The sequence below is a fragment of the Sinocyclocheilus anshuiensis genome, unplaced genomic scaffold (assembly GCF_001515605.1).
Source record: "Sinocyclocheilus anshuiensis isolate Anshui unplaced genomic scaffold, SAMN03320099.WGS_v1.1 scaffold1858, whole genome shotgun sequence".
Taxonomy (NCBI): domain Eukaryota; kingdom Metazoa; phylum Chordata; class Actinopteri; order Cypriniformes; family Cyprinidae; genus Sinocyclocheilus; species Sinocyclocheilus anshuiensis.
In genome coordinates this window covers 130621-139310 of record NW_015546141.1, presented here as the reverse complement: position 1 = coordinate 139310, position 8690 = coordinate 130621, and the positions used below count along the sequence as shown (strand labels likewise).

General features: G+C 36.1%; 1 long non-coding RNA gene across 3 annotated transcripts in view; it reads right to left on the bottom strand.

Annotated features, from left to right (window-relative positions):
• Nucleotides 1-7800, bottom strand: part of LOC107701193 (uncharacterized) — a 49277-nt gene extending 41477 nt beyond the window's left edge. For all 3 annotated transcript variants that reach the window (XR_001635615.1, XR_001635614.1, XR_001635616.1), the window contains exon 1: nucleotides 7009-7800. This is a non-coding gene — a long non-coding RNA (uncharacterized LOC107701193). The remainder of the gene's footprint in view (nucleotides 1-7008) is intronic.
• Between the last annotated feature and the right edge of the window lie 890 nt (nucleotides 7801-8690).

The window sequence follows — 8690 nt, the reverse complement described above, 5'->3', positions numbered from 1 at the left end:
TTTCGAATCCATTCAGCCGATCTCCGGGTCTGGCGGTAGCACTTTTACCTGTAGCTTAGCATACGCTTAGCTTACGCAGCACCTGAAAAATAAAATTACTGAATAAAAATGATTAAATGTGTAGTTTTTTAATGTAAAAAAAAAACATTGCCGTTTTGCTGTGCTTATTTGTAGGGCTGCACAATTTGGTTAAAATTGTGATTGTAAATAAAAATGATTAACATTTAATAATTAATAAATAAAATAAACAAGTAATAATTTATTTTAAATATTAATAAAAATATAATAAATGATTATTATTCAATACAAACATAAAAATTACTAAATAAAAACAAAATAAAAATAATTGAAAAATCTAATAAAAACATTTTTGAAAAAAAAAGAATAATTTTATTTTGCAGCATTTACTGCGAACCAAGTCGCTCTGAGATGTTGCAGCTCACGTGTAAATGAACACAGTGCCGCATTTCACTCCGAAACTCACAGTGCGTGCATTTATTTAATTAAATCACGGCTAATCATATTGCATATTGCTAATCACACTAAAGCTGGCCGCACACTAGACGATTTTCAAATCTTAACCGATTTGAAAACCATGGGAGACAACAGACATGAAGACAGTTTCAACCAATTTTTAGCTTTATAATCCTCTGAACGCGCACACTAGATAATTCGACCAGACCACGAGACCACACACTTGTCGATTGTCGGGAAGATTTCAAGTGACACGAGATCTCACGGAGACTCGCGAGATCAAACGTGACTACAGAAGAAAAACAAATAGAATACAATCAACGTTGTCAGCTGGCTCTCCCGGCGCGCGTTCTGTTTCACAGTGAAAAAAGCGTATGGGTGATGTATTCAGCTCTCGTGGCATGTTTGTGGCTTTAGCTATAGAAGCACACAACATCCGGTAAGTGACGCTTGCTCGCTCTCATCGGCTATCGCGGATATCACGTCAGAGGCAGCCAGATCAAGAGTCGTAAATATCAAATATGTTTGATATTTACGATTTAAGTTCGGGGACGCTCCGTCTCAATCGGGAACAGTTAAATAATTAAATGACACCACACAATAGAGGATTTTTTTGACAGAAAAATCACGTCGGGAAGATTTCAAGTGACACGAGATCTCACGGAGACTCGCGAGATCAAACGTGACTACAGAAGAAAAACAAATAGAATACAATCAACGTTGTCAGCTGGCTCTCCCGGCGCGCGTTCTGTTTCACAGTGAAAAAAGCGTATGGGTGATGTATTCAGCTCTCGTGGCATGTTTGTGGCTTTAGCTATAGAAGCACACAACATCCGGTAAGTGACGCTTGCTCGCTCTCATCGGCTATCGCGGATATCACGTCAGAGGCAGCCAGATCAAGAGTCGTAAATATCAAATATGTTTGATATTTACGATTTAAGTTCGGGGACGCTCCATCTCAATCGGGAACAGTTAAATAATTAAATGACACCACACAATAGAGGATTTTTTTGACAGAAAAATCACTTGCGACAAGCCGCGAATCAGGCCACACCCCCCCAATCATTCGGGGGTGCAAATCGGGCTTAAAATCTGCCTTAAAATCCTAGTGTGGCCAGCTTAAGTCATATTGGGCTTCTGGTTTTATTCTGATTAATCTCGCAGGCAGAGTCAAGTGATACATTTTACACTTTATATTTGGCAGATGCTTTCATTCAAAATGACTTTATTTACTATATGGTAAAATCTGTGTGCTAGGTGGTAATTGTGTTCTTTTGCATTATATGTTATCAGTTCATGCAGTGCTCTGCTGTTCGAGCAACCAAATGCATGCTGTGAATCAAAAGGAATAAAAGGACTGTTGTTGCTTTTTTCCACCACTGGCACAGACAAAAATGCCTATATTCTGTCTGAAATGGATGCAACCGCAATGGTACTTTTTACTAAGCACTGCAGTCAGAGATACATCACTAGCACACCAATCAAAATATCCGTTACCATCCGCACCCACTCAAATGCCAGCCAATAGGAAGTCTGCACGCCAGGTCCACGTCCTTGCATCACAGGCTCCAGGAACGCCAACAGCAAGGTAATTCATTCTAATTAGGCCATTTGCCATTCCCGAGTCTGTCCTAACTCGGCCAGCTGCTACCTGAGAATGCTGCTCTTCAATCAAAACCAGTGGCCGACTCTTGTCTTTGACCGCTGGGGAAACCATCAGGGCGACAGGGAAGAGCCCGACTCATGTTCGGCTATAAAACAGCACGGCGGTCGGCGGATGTTTAAATAGCCAAGCATGACTCAACCGAAGGTGCTTAACTGTTGTCTTTGGCCGTCCGGCTTGGTTCTTTTTCTAATAATGGCTAAAGTTTCATGCTTTCGAGCTGTAACAACATGGTACAAGGCAGCACCAATGAATATATTAAGGTCTTTCAAGCTTCATCAGGTGTGTGAATCTCAATTTGACAGAATGTATCCAAACACACAAATCACATGTTGAGTAAACAGAGATATGTGTTCATAATTTGTATATTTTCTGGAGAGCTCTGTACTGGACTTTACAATTTACAGTTTGTATAGCAAACACATTGGTTCTCTTTTGGCATTAATATGTAAAATGTATACATATGTTGGGTAGACAATGGTATACACATTGATATCATCTAAAACATGAATATTTTGAGTTCTAATATGAGATCACAAAATAAGAAGCTTATAAAAACAAAGAAAATTCTAAAGGTTTTCAAATTGATGTAACTGCCCTAATATTATATAGCACTTTTTTTGTCCTGGTATTTTTTTTTATTTTGAATATAGCCTATATGTTTATGTTAATTTTATGTTTTGTTGTTGTTGTTATTCTGTCTTACATGCTTTAAACTGTACAGCATTGCCTTATTAAAAAAAGGAACATTTTGAGTTATGAACAACTTTAGAGATATGAAATTTCAATAATCACTCAAAATACGCAATAATTCAATACGACCTCAAACCAGAACTCTAACTAGAACTTTTTAATAGCAAATGCATTTATATCTATAATAAAAGTCATTTTTATTGTTTTATTTATGAGTTTTAATAAGCAGCATGCTGAAATCTCAAATGTGTTTGGATACTAAACCTGCTAGAATGGATGCAATTTTGGCAACAATGGCACTGATGTGCATTTTTGTAAATAAAACATTAACATAAATATTGAATTTACATCGTTTGTTGAAATCCATACGAACCTCAAAGGATTCATAAACATTTGTATGTCTCAGTATTATTTTAGTATTAGGCTAATTATAAACGCTTTAATAGAATTCAATAATATTTTGAATTAGCTTTTATTTGTATATTTTAAGTGATATGTACTTGTAAATTTTATTAGTTTTTTTACATTTCCTTTTTTTAAACAAATTAGCTTTGCAAAACAAGTACTTATTTAAATTTCAGTTAAGGCAACACGTCTAGTTTATTTCATTTAACGAAAACGATTTTTAATAGTTTTAGTTAACAATAACAACATTATGTCTCTGAATTCGTTCATAAGTAAGAGTTTATGTTGATATTTTACTTTTAAGTCTCTGTCCAAAAAGTAGCCCACTGAACGCATGTGGCTACGAATACTAATGAGATCACGTTGTAAATTCACTTTGTAGGAAGCATAAAGCACAGAGAAAGGACCTCTTCAAACTGAATTAGCTTTGCAAAACAAGTACTTATTTAAATTTCAGTTAAGGCAACACGTCTAGTTTATTTCATTTAACGAAAACGATTTTTAATAGTTTTAGTTAACAATAACAACATTATGTCTCTGAATTCGTTCATAAGTAAGAGTTTATGTTGATATTTTACTTTTAAGTCTCTGTCCAAAAAGTAGCCCACTGAACGCATGTGGCTACGAATACTAATGAGATCACGTAAATTTACTTTGTAGGAAGCATAAAGCACAGAGAAAGGACCTCTTCAAACTGTTAGAGCCCTCATTGAGGTCTAAATCCCGCACGGGACACTTAGGGACAGAGTTCTGACCCAATTCACAACCAAACAGGAAGAAATGGCCGAATCCTAACAAGATTTATTTTCATTTGCTTTCAAGACGCGGCGGACGCAGGAACTAGCTTTCGCTCGCTGTATCTTTAAAGGACTTGAAGTTTTCTTGGCAGCTCAGGGAAGAACGGCAAGTTCAGCCAAAATAGACAATAAAGCAAAGGGGAGGAACATGCCAAAATGAAGGGGGCAACTAGTTCCAGGGCTTCATTTTTCCTTCATGATTCACGCTGGAAAAGAAAGCACTTCCCTGTCCTCAAATGAACTCTCGCCGCGCTCTGCGACTCTTACAAGGAAGCGCTGGGGGAGGGGACGGCCACGCGCATTTTTGCGCGCTCGCAGAACTGGGTCAACTGCAGACGAGTCAAAAGAAGCAAGAGAGGTAAACAAACCGGCGAAAACTCGCACGTACAGACACTCAGAGTCAATGAAAGAGACTCTTTTCTCCTCAGCTCTCGTGACTATCCAGACTCTCGCTGTATTCAACAGATCGCGCTCTCGTGGCGGCCTCAAGTTCCCTCCAACTGTCCTGAGGTTCTTCTACTGATTATATGCTTTGTAGAGGAATTAAACTGAAATGTTTTCGACACAAGGGAGATGCCAGATCGCTCACTGCGCGCGCAATTGTAAAGAAACAACACCCCATAAGAAGCTAACTTGATGCAAAAGCTTACATTTAGTCACTGCAGTTGTGGTTTTCTGACTTTGGAGCATCATTCGTTTTAGTTTGTTTTTTATGCCTTCTCTAAATAAAAAAATATGTTCTTTTAAATGCATGCCAAATTAAAGGGAAAATGAAAATTCTGTCATTAATTACTCACCCTCATGCCGTTCCAAACCCGTAAGGCCTTCGTTCATCTTCGGAACACAAATTAAGATATTTTTGATGAAATCCAAGAGCTCTCTTACCCTGCATAGACAGCAACGCAACTTAAATGTTCCCACGGCCAGAAACGAAAAACAAATGAACAACAGATCAACAAATCTTCTCCTCCAAATCACATATTTCGCCATTATGGAGAGTTCCTCTGCACGTAAACTACGCAAGCGCATAGATGCTGCTGATGTAGAAAGCGCATGCGCCTTGTTTACCTGCAGAGGAAAGCACGCACATGCGTCGTGGTACTCTCCATAATGGCGAAATACGTGATTTGGAGGAGATTTGTCGAATCAAGTCGTTATTTTTGTTTTCTTTGCGCACAAAAAGTTCTCGTAGCTTCGTAAAATTGCGGCTGAACTCACATGAATTTTACTGATGTCCTTGCTTCGTTTCTGGGCATGGGAACATTTGTTGCGTTGCTGTCTAAGCAGGGTCAGAGAGCTCTTGGATTTCATCAAAAATATCTTAATTTGTGTTCTGAAGATGAACGAAGGTCTTACGGGTTTGGAAACGACATGAGGGTGAGTAATGAATGACAGAATTTTCATTTTTGGGTGAACTATCCCTTTAAGATTTAAAGCCACTTATGATTATTCGAAAATGATGATATGGCAAATTCTGATTATTACAAATAACATCTATCACCAATGCACGATCAATGTATTGGACCAAAACCAGTTACCCAGAATGCTTTAGTGATGCATTAATAGGAGCTTTTACAGCAGCTATATGGCACCACATTGAAACCACAGTGACTAAGACGATATAGATGAGTCAAGCGTGCTGCCAAAACCACCAAACCACAGTCAAAACCCACAAAACTATCACTTTTGCTTGAGTCACTTTCAATAGCTCTGGCGAGCAGAAGCTGTAGTATCTGGCAGAGCACAGGAGATACTTAGATTCATCAAACTACATGAGAAAGCACATTCCACATGCAGTTAAAACCATACTGTACAAGTTGCATAAATCATTGTCATTTTTATGTTATAAAGTGGTGCTACACCAATTACATTTTTTTTTAGTGTGCAGTTATTAGAATATAGAATAATCGTAGAAGAATGAAATGTGACCACTGCACTTATGACAATGTGACATGATTTTGACGCAATCAAATATTAGTAACTTTTTGAGTTGTTATAATTAAATGTGCATATTGAGCATTAAATGCTACTTTTTCCTTGTAAAGAACATTCTGTGAATCTTCAGTAAAAGGACACTTAGGTGATTACTCATATTAAATACCAGTCTGTACAATATCTGCACAAAATGTGATCATTTTGAACAGACCGAAGTTATTTTACAGATGACAAGTTGCGTTTTAGAAAATTAGACTTAACAGTGTTCTTGTTACTACACAAATACAGAGTAAAAATGATAAACGACATATAAATGAAATTATTTTGCCATTCTGTAATGTACAGTTATTTGCTGACAGTCTGTTTAAGGATTCTGCTCTTCTAAAACACACAGACTGCATTACCAAACTACTATTTACAACATGCACTGTTACGGTTATTTTAATTGATTATATTCACAGTTTATGCATCACATGGACACTATAAAATTTACACAGGCCTATGGTAATTGAATATAGTATTGTCAATACAGCCACAAAAAGCAATCAGCCAGTAGAGTACTGGTGTAAAAATTGCAGTTTGATAAGTTGGCTCAATTAAAAATCACTGGCGGCATTATAGATTTACTTTAGACCTTTATAATGTTTACATAAAAATGTGTATTTCCTATTGAAGCTGATTATGGCATATTTACACTTGTATGTTAAAATTAACTTTCCAATAGCTTTCCAATCTAAAGCCGTAAGGCTACTGGTGTGTATTTTCATTTGATACATAGTCAAAAAATCCTATAAAACTGTCTAAAGGTATCATAATATGGAAAAATCCTAACGGCATCAAATTTGGAGATACAAGTTTGTAAAATCATGAAATATTTGCTGATGTTCCACACTGGCCTTTTATTTTATGAGGACCACTGTATTCTCATTGTGAACTACTGAATGTTCTAAAAAATTGCTGAATGATTCTAAATGATCAGAATACCAGAAAGAATACCACAGAATTTTTAATGCAGTATTAAACTATAACAGGTACACTCACCTTAAAAAAACACCAGGAGGTCATTTCAGAGACTTGCAGTACTTCTGTTCAGTGTTTGAGACTTTGAGATCCGTCTGCAATCTCTGAACCAGTTCCCTCAGCGTTCCAGTAAAGTTCAGGACGTCCTGGTGAAGGATTATTGTGCTGTGGGACAAAGAGAGAGCCGAACCCCACGGTAAACTCCGTGAACTCATTTGATCGCATTTGTGTTGTGCGTCCTCGCGCGTCGTGCCGCTTCTTGGATTACGCTCGGTTACGCACTAGACGCTCTGCTTTCCACCATGTTATTTACACATGTAAAGAGGGAAAACAACTTGAGAAGTGTCAAAATCACCGACTGGAATTTCGGAATGTAAATGAAGTTTGTATGCGGAACGATATAACAACGATTTGGAACGAGGGACGTTTGGATGTGGACTTTCGCGTCTGTTTGTTCCATCAACGCCCATTTCCACATGCCTGAGGGAAAATCACCGCGTAAAACATGTTTAAGCTTTATTTCGCTCTGCATGTGTATCAGTTGAGAGGGAATTTGTATTTTGCAGCTGGAAGTGAGTATAAAGTACTTCATAAAAAGTTTGAGCTCACAGATTATTTCAAACTCACCTGCTTCTCCCCGACTAAAACCTCGACAATGATTACCGCAGTGAATATTGGGTAACAAACACTTCAAAATAACATTGATTTGGAAACGTTAATTGAAGCTTTACAGATCAAAAGTCATGTAGATGCAAATATGTGTATGACGGTATATAAGCATGTTGAAGTCGAATGACATTTCTAATTCTGTGAAAATACATGTGCAAAGTAAATTATCCAGTGCTATATATATATATATATATATATATATGTATATATAATTTTTTTTTAAACGCAAGTATTTAAGTTTTTAAAAACTGACATGCGTTACAGGTTTTTTTTTGTTTTTTTGTATGAATCTATGAATTAATTCTAGAGCAGTAGTGTAGGTGTGTATATATAATGTATTAAAAATATTTATATAATTTATTAAATTATAAGTGTGTGTGTGTGTGTATATATATATATGTATGTATGTATGTATGTGTGTGTGTATATATATATATATATGTGTGTGTGTGTGTGTGTGTGTGTGTGTATGTGTGTATGTACACTACCGTTCAAAAGTTTGGGGTCAGTAAATTTTAATTCTTTCTTTTTTTTTGAAAGAAATTAAAACTTTTATTCAGCAAGGATGTGTTAAATTGTTAAGAAGTTATAGCAAAGATTTATATTGTTAGAAAAGATTTATACTTTGAATAAATGCTGTTCTTTTTTAACTTTTTATTCATCAAAGAATCCTGAAAAAAAGTATCACAGGTTTCAAAAAAATATTAAGTTTCCTATATATATATATATATATATATATATATATATATATACATAAAACATAAATATAAACATGGAAACGTTAATGAACAATTTGTCAAAAAAGATAAATTACCTATTGCAATGATGTTTTATGCAAGTATTTGTATGTTTATATGTACAAATACTGTCATAAATGTCAAAATGTGCAAACATTGGTTATCATTATTATTTTACATTGGCATAAACTGATGTAGACAGGTTAAGTATTAAATCATGTTTTTGACTTTTTTGTCTCTCTCTCTGTTTGTGTATACAGTATATGTGTGACCCTGGACCACAAAACCAGTCATAAG